The 15062-nt window shown below is 34.0% G+C and overlaps 1 long non-coding RNA gene and 1 pseudogene across 1 annotated transcript; both read left to right on the top strand.

Moving 5' to 3' along the window:
* The first annotated feature begins 1808 nt into the window (after positions 1-1808).
* LOC147475971 (carbon catabolite repressor protein 4 homolog 1 pseudogene) lies at positions 1809-3605 on the top strand (annotated as a pseudogene).
* Positions 3606-4574: 969 nt separating this feature from the next.
* Positions 4575-6219, top strand: LOC147475970 (uncharacterized). Its single transcript, XR_015209462.1, has 5 exons — positions 4575-4700; positions 4828-4974; positions 5111-5336; positions 5832-6053; positions 6144-6219. It is a non-coding gene; the product is annotated as an uncharacterized LOC147475970 (long non-coding RNA).
* Positions 6220-15062: the final 8843 nt, after the last annotated feature.

Here is a 15062-nt window from a genome sequence, read left to right as displayed (position 1 = left end):
ACAAGTCATTACTTTGCACAAAATGAAACATATATAAGACCAGATTGATTGGTTTAATCGATATACGCATAAGAAAAGTCATGTGCTACATTAAACCAATATATGATTAATGAAGCATAATTTCTGTTTTGACCTTTGGTTTCAATTGATTAACTAGCTCATATATAACTAAATTATATAGATACATACATTGAAAGAATCCTAAGTGTGACCATTCATCAAACTCAAGAATCACTTTAATTAGAGCTTTCTATATTGCCTTAATGTAGCATTGGTACGTAGTTAATAAGGTAACCATTGGCGATCAAGTTCATGTAATTCTTACCAAGAGAACCTTTAAAGTTTATTTATTTAGTGCACTCGATTTAGTGTTAAATACTTTGTTTTTGGTACTCATCGAGTTCATGCATGTCTCTTTTCATCCATTCTGTTAAACCAGGTGTGGGTTTGGTTGTAGTAAGTATGTCTAGCGCTAAATATAATGGAGTACTTACACTTATAGTTTAAGAAGTTTAGCACTAATCTTATGGTTACTCCAAATGGTAGGGTATGCAGACTTTTGTAATTCTTATATTATTTTTTTTTTCTTTTTCTTAAGCTACTTAGTGTGGTGTTATCATGAGAAACCTTAATTAACCCCAATAGAAACTTTTGTAGTAAAGGACAACACACTAGAAAACTATGACTCTTAGTACATGGAAGTCAAGGGTTTATTGTCAATTGTTGTCTGCTATTTCTATTTTAATCCTTTAGAAGAATAAAGTTAGCTTTTAGGGTCGGTCATTGGAGTACATGATAATGAGACCTCCCAAAATCACCTAAACTAGATATTGATGGTGAGCAGAGTCAATTTCGAGGAAGCGCAAAGAAGTTTGAGTTCCAAGCTGAAGTTTCTCGAATGGAACACATTGAAGGTGTGAATCTCCAATGCTTCTGATGTGAGTGAACAATAATTCATGTATTGCATAGCTAGCTAGAACTATAGATAATGCTCTTAATTGAGTTCGAAGACATTTTTCAGACTTTGGACAAGATTAGCTTCCCTGTTACATATTTGGACGACAATAATGAAATTTTTGTATCTAGGTTAGGGTGCCTTTTTGAACTGTGCAGTTTTTAGTGGAGAATATATATTTTGGTTGTTTTATAATTTTTAAATTTCGTATGTTAAAATAATACCGAGCCTAAGCTATTAGTTGAATGCATGAAGTTGTTTCATTCCTTCTGTTCACTACTTGATTAAATCTTTCAGCAGATGGTAAATTACACTTATATGCACGTTGCTGGAGAGGGAAGCTATGACTTGAAACCTCTTCACTCATGATCAATGTAAAAAAATTGAAAGGTAATTTTATGATTTTCTGAAAATAATGTTATGTATGTGTACCTATGGTATTCCATGATGTAAATCCATAAACTTAAGGGAATAGCAGAAAATTGTTCTATTTGGTAATTTGATAATTGTTGATAATTAGATAGGTTGTTCTATTTAAGTATCACTACACCATAATAGGATATTTGCAACACAGACCTTTTTTTCTTTGCAACGGTTATTTACCGTTAGCAAGTTGCCAACGCTATATAAGCGTTTGCAATGTTACAAAGCGTTAGTTTATTTAGGTGAATTTAAGGAATTAATTGCCAACGCTTAGAAATCGTCTGAGAAGTGTTGCAAATTAGAAATATAAAACCTAACTTTACTTTCTTTCCCCTCTCTCTCCGCCGCTACTCTCTCCATTCTCCTCCCTCCCTCTCTCGGCCCACACACACTCTCACTGGAAGAACCCTAACTCTATACTTAATTTCTCTCTTTCCTCAATTCCCCTTTTCTCACTCTTCAATTCAATTCAACCATCTATTCTTGACAAACTCAAAACTTCAAAAAAAAAAAAATCTAATCTTTTCTTTCTCAGATGCAGAAAGAGTGATTTTTGTGGGGTTTAAGGATTAATATGGTTATATTTATTGAATTTTAAAGGGTTAAGTTGAGAGTGATTAAAGGCTGGCGGGTTTTAATGGTTTATGAGTGATGGCGGATCTGCCTGACACCCGTCTGAGTTTAACAAGTGAAGAAGAAGAAGAAGAAGAAGAAGAAGAAGAAGAAGAAGAAGTTTACTACTTTGAGAGTGAAGAAGAAGATTGTGAAGAAGAATGCTAAGTGTGCTTAGAGTACATCTTCCGTCCGACATTCCAATTGTAGGATGTGAGCTAACTCCTTATGTACTTTTACAATGCCCTGATACTTCTATTACTACTGATGATGTTCCTGAATCTTCCCCTATTGATGGTTTTTGCTTGAGGTATAGGTGGTAAGTGAAAATTAGGCACACATATATGGACGTGTAAGAGACTAATAGGAGATACTCTCATATTATTTTCCATATGATGTTATTGGCTTGTGTATGTTAGTAAGTAATATTGTTTGGGGGTAAAGCCTATTGTTTGGAGGCATCTATACTTAAAATAATAGTCACATTTTACATGGTAGAGTGGCCTATAGCCTCGACAGAGAGCTTAATTTAGTTTTTTACTTTTTGTTCATAACTAAGGGAAATAATAAGTACAGACCTGTTTATTGGACGTGCTAGTAAGACAACTGTTTGTGATGATGGAAATGGGCAGTGTCCTCGATCCACTTCAATTCTCTCTAACAATGTTTCAAGCAATGCATAGTCATGCTATGTTGTTATTGAGATTGCAAAAGTCATTCATGTGATGTAGTTACATTTTTGTTTTCTTTTGTAGGTATCACATCCAAAGTGATCGAAAAGTTGCAATTTGCAGTGTGCATCCTTTTGAACAAGCAACCTTGCAGTGCCTTGGTTGTGTCAAAGCAAAGATACATGTTGCGAAAAGTTACCATTGCTCTCCTAGGTGCTTTTCGGATGATGCCGGCAGCATCATCGCACCTTACATGAAAGGGGCGACTAGTCTTTGTAAATGAAAATGGCAATCAAAGAGGAAGAGCTTTTGGATGCTTTAATACTCGGATCCGGAGCTAGCAATGCGAGCCCCTGTCAGTTCTACTCCAAGTATAGGGCACAATACTAGTTTAAGTAATGGATCTACTCCTTCATATCCAAGCAATTTGTTATCGAAAAGGAGTGGTGGTGAAACCCCGGGTTTGAGGTTGGATGATTGAAGACCTATACACCAAGCGGTGATGATATTGGGCATGTTCTCAAGTTTGAGTGTGTGTCATTTGATGCGAAAAAGAAATTGCATGTTGGTCATGCTAACACAATATTGACTTCCCATGTAATTCCACCCCCAACCCCCTAGTCCGAGGCACTTGGTTCCAAATTGAATGGTGTTGATGTGATGGGCAATTTAGATTTGGATGGTCATACCTTCGGAACCTTTTTGTGCTTTCATACAATATTCGTCGGATGTGTATGCTTCAAATGATTTATACAGTTATTGCCCTTCTTGGGCCTACCGCATGAACAAAACTTATTTGCGGGAGATTGTTGGATATCGTCGCGGGCATCCTTTGCCTTCAAGAGGTACTCTACGTTATTGTCCATTATGAAAAATCATTTGATTCAGTGTTTGGTGGGTCTGCACCATGTGTTCTTTCTGCGTACTTTCCTTGGTGTCAGTAACCTATTAATTCTTGTGAATATTCCATTAATTTGCGGGATAACGTCGCTCTAATAGCAGTTTTAGAAGAAAAGTTCAAGAACCGCGGGCGCACACATCCCCGAAAAAAAGACAACTTCTCGTGGTGGTTAGTATATAACTTAGGAACTTAACTTTTATTCTTCCTTTTCTGGTTTAACATGCTACTTAGTCCAGCTTTATACTCTTTGATTTGGTAGGAATTGTGTTTTTTTGTGTTTTTTTCCCCGCATACATAATGGAACTTGGGATCTGTTGAGGGAGACCTTCCATCTCACTCTTGCCGCCCCCATTTTTCTAAGGAGTAGCTTGTGCTTTACCCCCAAGCATAATTCACATGTTACACCACAGTTCGAGTTTGTAGTAATGTGCTTTGCATATTGTATCCATCTTTGTAGTTCTTCATAGTGATACCTGAAGAAAAAAATTCTTGAAAGGGTTAAACTTGTCTTTGACATCTCCTAAAACAAGCTTTGCTCTGTTTTGAGGCTTAATGTGTCCTAACACGAGTTTTGCCCTGTTTAGTAACTTTTAGCATCTTCTGTTAATGGCAGAGCGATTAAAGTGTGTATTGATTGGTGCACTTTCGTCAAATATCTCAGTAGTGATGAAAATTTACTTATATAATATGATTAGGGTCCGTTCAAGCACGATTTATATGAATGGAATTGTCATTTTGGAACTAAATCAAATTATATTTAAATTTAGTAAGCGAAAGGGTATTCTTCTGTTTCTTCTCAAGAACACCACTGGAAAACTTGTTCCACCAAGAATTCATCCAGTTTTAGCAGTGTAAACTTCACTAAGTCGATACCAAGTCGAAGAACGAGGCATTTCTCTGTTTGGGTATGTTAAGTTACTATAATTCTTATATGAAAATGAGTGTTTTATTTTTAATAATCATTTTTTTTAGCTCGGGTCTAATTTTACACATTTTGATATGTACATGTGCAGGGCTCTACTCAAGTTGGAGATGCAGGATCTGACGATCCATTATTAAAAAAGTTTTTAGTGTTCAAAGATGCATTTTGGAGATTCTTAAGGCCACATACAATACGGGGGACTGCATTGGGTTCTGTGTAAGTAGTAATCATGCTAGTGCTTTGCTAATAACTTGTTTGTCAAACGTATATTTGGGCCTTGCTTACTCTTTATGTTAGTCCCTAAAGCAAATGATTGTTGTTCATCTGTTTGTTTTTATTGCAGTGCTTTGGTATCAAGAGCTTTGATTGAAAACACGGATCTAATTAAGTGGCCATTGCTGTTCAAGGCACTATGTGGTGTTTTTGCTCTTATATGTGGTAATGGTTATATAGTGGGCATTAATTAGATCTATGATGTTGGTATTGACAAGTAAGCAAATACAGAATGATCCGCGTTCCTGTTTTACTTCGTCTTAATCATTTAATGATACACAACCTCATATGATATAAGCATCTGTTACATAGTTCTTATTATTTTTAGGTTCGATGCATTTTGTTGTTTGCAGGGTAAACAAGCCTTATTTACCTATAGCCGTAGGGGATCTCTCAGTTCAATCAGCATGGTCCTTGGTCTTATTTGTTGCAGTTGCAGGTGTTTCGATCGTTAGCTTCAACTTTGGTCCATTTATTACTTCCCTGTACTGCCTTGGACTTTTTCTTGGGACCATATATTCTGTTCCTCCATTTAGAATGAAGAAATATCTCGTTGCAGCATTTCTTATCATTGCAACTGTAAGTTAATGGCTTTTAGTTCTTCTTCTCCCCACCTTTTTTTATTTTAAATATATTTTCTCGTATTTTCTATTCAGATAAAAGTGTTAATCATCTGAATTTCTTGATTATCAGTATGATTTGTAATTCTAATTGAACAATCATTATCTGCTTAAGTAGCAAATGGCTTCATCTAGATACTATTATTATATTTTAGTTGGAGGCTGATAATATTGTCATTACCATGATAGAAACAATGTGCAATTTGATCATGCTTTGTAAGTCAAACTTACAAGATTTAGCACTACACACTGCCAATTCAGATAGGTAGCTCACTAAGCTGAGGAGACTACTATTCTAACTAATTATTTGTTATTTTAGGATATTCTTCTTTTCACATAAGTCCGACTATCTTATAATGCTACTATGTATATACCACAATATTTGATATTATCAACTTACTTGAACAGGAATTTGGCCACAAGAAGGAAGCTCAGGGACTGTTACTGTATATAGGTCATTTTCTTCGTATCATATAACTGCGCCTTCACCACTTAGTGGCCTGCCTGAGTTCTCTCACCTTGGTTGGGGACACTAGTTTACATTGAGGGACTTAGAGCTTGCAACCAGTCGGTTTTTGAAGGAAAACGTCTTTGGGGAGGGTGGATATGGAGTTGTTTACCGTGGTAATTTGATCAATGGGACTCTAGTGGCAGTTAAGAAGCTCCTCAACAATCTGTAAGTTGACAAATGGTTCTTTTTCAAGTTGTGTTATATTTGTACATCTTTTTTCTTGTCTAAAGATGTATTGCTCGTTTTTTTTTAAAGAGGCCAAACAGAGAAGGAGTTCAGAGTTAAAGTTGAAGCTATTGGTCATAATCGGCCACAAAAACTTAGTTCGACTTCTAGGCTCTTTGTGTTGAAGGAACTCCACAGTCGGTGTCTACTCGTAACTCCTCCTACAATTTCTCAGCCTTTACCGATATCATGTAGAGTTATTCCCATAAAATTCTAATATATTGCAAGCTTCTTCTGATTTCTGTAAAAGTTTCAGGTTATCTTAGATATTTCTTATAATATGCTAATAGCCAATGCACCAACAAATTTCGGAAATAAGAACAACCATTTAAAGAACGCCCATAGATGCTCATCGTAATTTTATTTAGTGCATTCATAGTTATCCCGTTATATTCATAAAATGAGAACTTCTTGAGATCCAAGATGAATCACTAAATTCCTAATTTCACTAGTAGTTCACTTCTTTTAGTTTACCTTCCCCCTCCTCATTCGTTGTACTGCTTGTTTGATTGGGTATAGTGGAAGAAGTGTGTGTTTGCAATTCTGTTTCACTTATAGGTTTTGTTTTGATTTCGTATGTTGTACTCTTGCCACAACATTACTTGGAGGATGGAAAAGTTACCACATGAATTGTTGAAGGCTAGGATCACTTGTTCACTTTTCTGCTCATAATACTAAGGAGTTTGGAAACTACTAACTAGTTTCAGGTAAATTTTTATGTGCATTGATGTGTTTGTTTTGCTGATAACTTGCAATGAGTTTCCTATTTATAGCATTTTCCTATGGAAAAAGATTAGTTGTTAAGTGTCTATACTCTATATACATTGTTGTTTGAAGTAGCTTTGATTAAAGTTATGGTGTTGTGCACTGTTGTGGGATTCTTTGTTAGTTTAATGTGGATGGGCGACTTTTCCTCATGAATTAACTATACCATAACAAGATATGTGGTGAATGTGTTTGGGGGTGGATGAACGACTTTTTTCTCATGAATTAACTATACCATAACAAGATATGTGATGAATTGGGGGGGGTGGGTGGGTACATTTGCTCGACTTTCTTCTTTTGTGTTATTACTTTTTTTATTTTGTTATTATTTTTTATTTTCTTGCTGTGTTGTGTGTGCCTGCTTGTGTGAGCGCGATTACACTAGTTTCATGTAGTGGAAAAGAAAAATAGAAAATGTAGTGGATTTCTCTGTGCTTACACTAGTATCATGTAGTGGATAACACCATTTATCTCCGTGTTTGAAACTAATGTCTTGATGACTAGATGCTTCTAGCTGGGTGTCATGGTTAGAGAATCCACATTATTTGTTCTATATATTATCATTGGACATAAGTGTATATTTGAAAATTTGAATTTCACTTGGTACAAAGTAGGTTGACCTGCTCTATACATTGTTATGTTCCGACCCCTCCTTTTTAGAGTTATGTTGGGTCCATGGCTTGCTAGTACATGTTGATGCAGGACAATATTTTTGGACAGTCCTAGGTTTATAGAAGTGGTGCTTTTGTTTATATATAAAGTGTTTCAAAGCCTTTTAGAATAGCTAGATAGATTATTTTGTTGTCGTTCAATGTGTTGTTCAGTGTGTTGTGTAGGGTATCAATTTGATGGAGGGAAAAGCAAGAAGCAGACCAAAATAATTGCTCCCCAATCAAATGATCATGCTCACCTCAAGCTCCTCGTCAAGGTAAAAGTTTAAAATTCCACCTTCTATTTTCTCATTTGTCTCCATTTTTTCATTTGTTCAACTTCTTACTTCCTTTAGCTGGATTTTCAAATATTTAATTAATTGCATGAGTTTAATTAGTACTATTGTATTTCTAAGTTCATTATTTGTTTTGTGAATTTTTAGGAATTAGATGGACTTTGTGGAGTTGCACTAGGATTTATAGTGAGTGAAGCCATCACCAATATTTGGTATTGCAATGATTCGATATTGCTTGGAAAATTGTATTGAATGTGTTACCCTTATTTGTAAATATGAATTTGTAACTCTTAGAAAAAAAAATTTGAAGTTATATTGCATACATGGTTTAACGAATATCCTATTTTTTTTTTCATTCTTTTGTTTGTGTTTGCTATTATTTACTTGTCAAATGGTATGAAAAGGAAATGGGGATTTTATTATGGAATTGAGATGTTTGTTTCAATATGGAAATGAGATGTTTGTTTTAATATAGAACAAGTAGTGTTACTTTTGCAGGTTAAGTGCATTCTAATAAAATGGGGTAGGTTTAGCTGGTTGTTACAAAATATGAGATTTTTTTTTTTATTTGCAACCTATTAGCAACGGTTCATAACCGTTACCAATTTAAAAATGTTGCTAAAATTTTGTACGAAACAAGCATAACAATCGTTACAAATAATATTTGCAACACTTAAAAACCGTTGGAAAGTTTTTCTTGCAACGGTTAATAAGGGTTGGAAATTTCTATTTGCAACGGTTAATAAGCGTTGGAAATTTCAGTTTGCAACGGTTAATGAGCGTTGGAAATTTCTGTTTGCAACGCTTATTAACCGTTGCAAACATTTCCAACACTTTACCCACGCCATATTTGCAACGCTTAAAAAGCGTTGCGAAAATTATTAGCAATGGTTTTTTGCCGTTGCAAATAGCCTGTTATGGTGTAGTGTATGGCAGGTTGAGCTTGAAAAGCTGGCTTGAACATTGCACATTCAAAGGAGTACTCAAAACTTTGATATAGATACATCAATTTTTTATATAGTCATTCTAAAAGAGTTAATCTGTATGTGTTTAGCGTTCTTTAGACGTGTGAACGAGTGATTACAACATAGCTTAGCCTTAATATATGTAATGTAATGTTAATAGCCTTATAATTAAATAGAATTGGTTGTTAAAAGAGCGCTAAAAGTGAGAAACTAATGTCACATTATAGGTTTCCATATCCATCGTGGTTGAATACCATCATTATCCAGTGTTAGCTAATGCAACCAGAGTTGCATATCAGAACATTACAACTCTGTTGAGCACATGTTATACATAGATAATGATTCAGAGTGTATCTAAATACATTAATAGTGGATGATCTTATAAAGTTTGATACGCAATAGGTATTCTCATCTACCTATTAATGCAATGTTGGTATATGATGTGGGTTCTTAGTATAAGTTGACACCAAATTTATCTTCTTCATTCTACAAAAATTATAAGTGGCCAGTTTGTTTTGCTTCCTTTATGAAGAATGGGAGAATATAAGATCACGTGTACAAATAAGAATCTACACATCAACATACTACCTAATACTGCGATAAATAAAGCATATTTGTATTGTTGTACTGCGGTAAGCAATAGTCTGTTTATCCTATCTATACATCCTTTCTTTCTTGCTTCTTGCTGACATTTGTACTCTTTTTAACATAAAACTCACTAGGTATTGAACAATTAATTTGTCTATGATATAATAGGTCATCACACCATTCAAACTGAGACTATGATTGTGGCTGTTGCCACTACTGCACCCACCATGGGAAGTGCTTTTGGAATCTGGATTGCATTAACAGCTTCTGGATTAATGCTTGCAGCTTGCACTACAAGGCATTCAATGATTACATTAGTGCTAATGGGAGTGACAACCACAAGTGCCAATTCTACCTAGTATGAATAATGAACGAATGCCAAAATGGTTGAGAAAAATTGAAGCAGAGGATGACTAACAGAGGCTTTTGACGCAAACATCTATTGATATCTTCAATTTTCAGGTACTTCATTAAATAAAATTTTGGTTTTCTTTCTAATCTATCATATTTTTTGTTTTAATTATCAATTTTATGTTGTAGTTTTATGTCTCTCTTGATATCTCATGGTAATGAATGCTGTAGTTTTATCTTCTCTATAGGTGTTGTATTACTTCTTTTCCTTCTTCTTTTTTATTTTCATTGTTTTTTTTCCCTTTTTGTTTGATAAGTCACTAAGCTAGAAGAATTTATCGATATTAATGAAACTATGGAAATAAACGACTAAATTCTAAATTTATATCGATTAATTAAACTTATATTTGTTAAGCATTCACTCCAAACACAATAGACTTGGGCATTGTGTTCAACCCATTACAACTCTGAGATATTGGGTTCTAACCAGTAGACTTCCAATAAATTAAGTTTAAGGCATTATGGTGTCTTCCCCAGCAAATAGAAGCCCTTGCTACCACAAAGATGCTTTAATGGGTATGTTCACCTCCACTAGACTACTACTGTTGATGCTCAGTGAAAATGATCAAATTGATAGCAACAAACTGATGGAATACTTGGATTTTTAGGGTTGATTTATTTGCACAACAACATGTAAGTACCTAATGCACAGATGCAAATCAACCTTTGAAGGAAGTTGACTTCACCAGTGAAAAGCTTCAGGTAATACAGTTATTGTTTCATATTGAGTGAAAGTTTTATCATAAATTCTCATGCCATAACTAACTGCCATTTCAACTATTGTTTTTTAGCAAATGTCTAAACATGACCTATTTGGAGTTTTTTTCCAACTTAAATCTGTGCATTAAAAATACTGAAGAGAGGAAGCTGCTTTTTTGTTTCCCAACTTCTTTTTTCTACATACCAACATGCATGCTACGTTGTTTTTTACTTTTTATTTTTATTCATCATTTATTTTATTTATTTTTTCAGACTTTAAGAATCTAAGTTCAAACATCCATGATAGAAATTACATTGGATTACTTTCGTGCGAGTATTTAATTTTTCATGAGCATATGTGAATTGTTGGTGGGACATTTTTTGGGACTGTCTAGGCATGTGAAATAATTACTTGGATTACGCTGTTAAGGTTTATAGAACTCTTAATCCCAAGGTTCTTTTAGTTGTTCACAAATTATTATGCCCGGAGTACTCTTGCTTTATGTTGTCTAATTGGGCAAGGCATAAGAACTTGGGGTTTGAGATAAATCAAGCCGAGTCTGAAATTGAAACACACAAATGCCAGATTGGGTCATCATTAACACACTAAGTCTCATATCTAGAGTGCAAGACCCACATGCTAACATTGTTCCACATGGAACTAATCAAAGTTGTAGCATTAAGACTTTTAGTTCTATTAATGACCCTTCTAGATATGCCATAGTGAATAAAAGGCCCAACTAAAGTTCCTCTTAAAAGGATCCCCAAGCTAACCTTTGGGGAGTCGCACAACTTTTCTAAATGAAGTCACACATTATGTTATTACTGGACGAAAACCATGTGATGAATTCTAAGAAGTTAGGTTCTTGATAGAGAAGTCTTTCTAGGCTTTCAAAACCCTTTCAAAGGGGCTTTTTTTAAAACTTATTGAAGTGTATATGAACTACATGGAAACCACTTATATGTTATTTACACGAAATAGACATGACTTGATATTTTTTTGAGTAGCCTTTTAATTAATCTGAGATTTCTATAGGATGAATGCTGATATTGTTTTTGTAAGATTCGAGAAGCTATTCAGATTTTGTTTATATACAGGGATGTTATTGTCGCTAAACAGTGAGTTCAATTAGTAGCATGTTTATCAAATCTCGAAGAACTAACCTAAACTATAGGTTAACATCGTTCTTTTCATACATTTGAATTTTACTGTTTGCCATAGTATATTGTGTTAGTCATGTCGGGTTGGTTTTAACTTTTGACTTTGTGGCTCATGGAGCTGGGGTTATTTGATTAGGAGTTTGGTACGATTCAAGTTTTTTGGAAAAATTTGAGTCAAAAGATGTACGTTTTCATTCAAATTTGTTAATGATGTAAACCTTTTGATAACTATGGGAACTCGAAAGTATATATTTAATTTGTCTTTTTGGTAATGGCTTTGTACTAGGTGTTTGGATGATCTGGCATTAATCGAGACATTCAAGTTCTTTGTTGTACTAAGTTCTAATATTGCAGTGATCTCATTTTTTAAACCAGTTATTTAACTGCTCTGGCAATCGTCGAGACAGTTAAGTAGATGGGTTAATCAATGAGAAGTATATTGTTTTAAATTTTTAGGTTATGACAGATTTTATATTTATGAAATGTCGAAAATACAGAGGAGACTTTGTCGAAATTTTTCAGAAAAGTCATGTACTTTAGGTATATAATTGTTCGAGTTTTGGAGTGTTGCACTCAAAAGTATATATTTAATGTGTTTTCTGTAATGGTTTTGGATGATCTGGCATTAGTTGAGACATTCAAGTTCTTTGCTGTACTAAGTCCTAATGTTGCAGTAATCTCATTTTTTAAACCCATTATTTAACTACTCTTGCATTCATCAAGACGGTTAAGTAGCTTGGTTAATTAATGAGAAGTATATTTGTACGAGGTGCTTGGATGATCTGGCATTAGTCGAGACACTCAAGTTCTTTGCTGTACTAAGTCCTAATGTTGTAGTGATCTCATTTTTTTAACCAGTTATTTAACTGTTTTGGCATTCGTCGAGACGGTTAAGTAGCTGGGTTAATAAATGAGAAGTATATTGTTTTAAATTTTCAAGTTATGGCAGGTTTTGTATTTATGAAATGTCAAAAATATAAAGGAGACTATGTCGAATTTTTTTAGAAAAGTCACGTACTTTAGATATATAATTGTTCGAGTTTTGGGGCGTCGGACTCGAAAGTATATATTTAATATGTGTTTTCGGTAATGGCTTTGGACGAGGTGCTTGGATGATTTGGCATTAGTCGAGACATTCAAGTTCTTTGTTGTACTAAGTCCTAATGTTGTAGTGATCTCATTTTTTAAACTAGTTATTGCATTATTCTGGCATTCATCGAGACGGCTAAGTAGCTGGGTTAATTAATGAGAAATATATTTGTATGAGGTGCTTGGATAATCTAGCATTAGTCGAGACATTCAAGTTCTTTGTTGTACCAAGTCCTAATGTTGCAGTGATCTCATTTTTTAAACCAGTTATTTAATTGCTTTGGCATTCGTCGAGACGGTTAATTAAGTAGCTGGGTTAATCAATGAGAAGTATATTGTTTTAAATTTTTAGGTTATGACAGGTTTTATATTTATGAAATGTCAAAAATACAGAGGAGACTTTGTCGAAATTTTATTTAACTGCTTTGGCATTCGTCAAGACGGTTAATTAAGTAGCTGGGTTAATCAATGAGAAGTATATTGTTTTAAATTTTTAGGTTATGACAGGTTTTATATTTATGAAATGTCAAAAATAAAGAGAAGACTTTGTTGAATTTTTTTAGAAAAGTCACGTACTTTAGGTATATAATTGTATATTCGTAGTTTCCATCTAATAGTTGCATGGTGTGAATCCCTTACTAATATGAATCGATAGCATATTGTGTATAACATTTTGGTTTTACGGAGAATCGATAGCATATTGTGTATATCATTTTGGTAATGTAGGAAGATTCAATTCACTTCAAGGGGAATATTGAGAAGTGTGGAGCAAGGTTGCATATTGAGGGCAATGAATTCAACAACCATAGCTGAAGAGTGATATATATAGGGCTGCCTTTAGATATTTATTTTTATACTATGTTGGGGTTTACTACGTTTGTTTTTCTTTATGAACTAAAGTAATTACTATCACAATACAACTCATTGCACAAAACTATGTGCACCTTTCAGTTGAAGTGTTGCAATGCAACATTCGACAAGTGCCCATCTTCGTTAGGGCTCCATTCTTATGGGTCTATAACTTTCCAACAACTCATTTTTATACTAAAAATTTGGTTGTCTGCAAAGTTCAAACATAAAGTCTTTGTTTGTTCAAACTCTTTTCAGAAAATTCAAATTCTCAAAAGTTCAAGAGGTGTATATTTATTTGTGGTCTGATTTTTCTGGCAAGCTGCGTAACCAAACCTCACCTCTTCTTCATCAAGTATTCATGTTTTTCATGCCTCCTATAATGTTATGCCTTTTTTTGCCTTCTTCACGACTATTTTTTTTTTCTCCACGAATACTCAATCCACTACATATAATGTTTATGTAAAAATTTGATCTTTGCACTGCTAGGTTTCGAAGTTGTTAATATATATATAAGCTTGAGATGGTTGAAATGTATGCATTCTTGCTTTCGTTATGCATTGTGGAGTATTATAATATATTTTTTTTCAAATTACTACATTGTTACTGGCTTGCTGCTATATGTTACTTGAAATTTAATATGTGAATGGTTGGGTTGTCTTAGTCTTAGCGGAATGAATGTATATGAACGTGCACACTGATCTTGACTCATGTAAAGGGCGGTAATAGATGAAGACCAATGGACGATACTATATAACATGTCTATTCGTATGTAGAACTTGATTTCTTGATAATAGTATATGGAGATAAACTCATCTTATAGATAGATAGATAGTTTAAAAAAAAGTCAAACTCAGAGTGTTTTTTTACTATTAAAGTTTCACATTCATAACTTGATTTCTTTAGCTTTTGTATTTTGACACGCAACTTCGGTGACTTGGTGTTCTAAATTTGTACGTTTCATTGTATTGTTGTGGAGATAAAGAAATATTGCGAAGTTTCATTTCTATTTGAAAGTGTAGTTCGTTTATATCAAATAGCGAGAATGCCGAGAAGTTACCACAAACTGTATATTGGTGAGGCTCTTCGAGACACAAATAATCCTGTTTTAATATTTTTCTCAAGTTTGTTTGAAACCAATATGTGTTTGAGAATTAATATAAATAATACCGTTGTTGACGCACAGTTGCACGATCTTCAAGCAATCTGATTGTTATTTTGATTTATTCCAACATGATATTTCTTTTTACATTTTTCTTTCACGCATTCATCTCATTGCTTATTATGTTTATTCAAATTGTGAATATATATTGTAGTTTGATTATAACAGGGATAAAAGAAATGCTAGCAAGTTTCACTGTCTATAGGCATGCGCAGCAATGGCGACCAAATAGTTTGAAAGGAATACTGATACTACGACACTTGAGAAGCATAGATCATTGGAGTTGTTGTCGGTAAGGAAAGGTATGCAGGCAT

Source organism: Coptis chinensis, chromosome 9 (genome assembly GCF_015680905.1).
Source record: "Coptis chinensis isolate HL-2020 chromosome 9, ASM1568090v1, whole genome shotgun sequence".
NCBI classification, from domain to species: Eukaryota; Viridiplantae; Streptophyta; class Magnoliopsida; order Ranunculales; family Ranunculaceae; genus Coptis; species Coptis chinensis.
The sequence above is the reverse complement of the archived record's forward strand: the minus strand, read 5'-3'. Positions and strand labels throughout refer to the sequence as shown.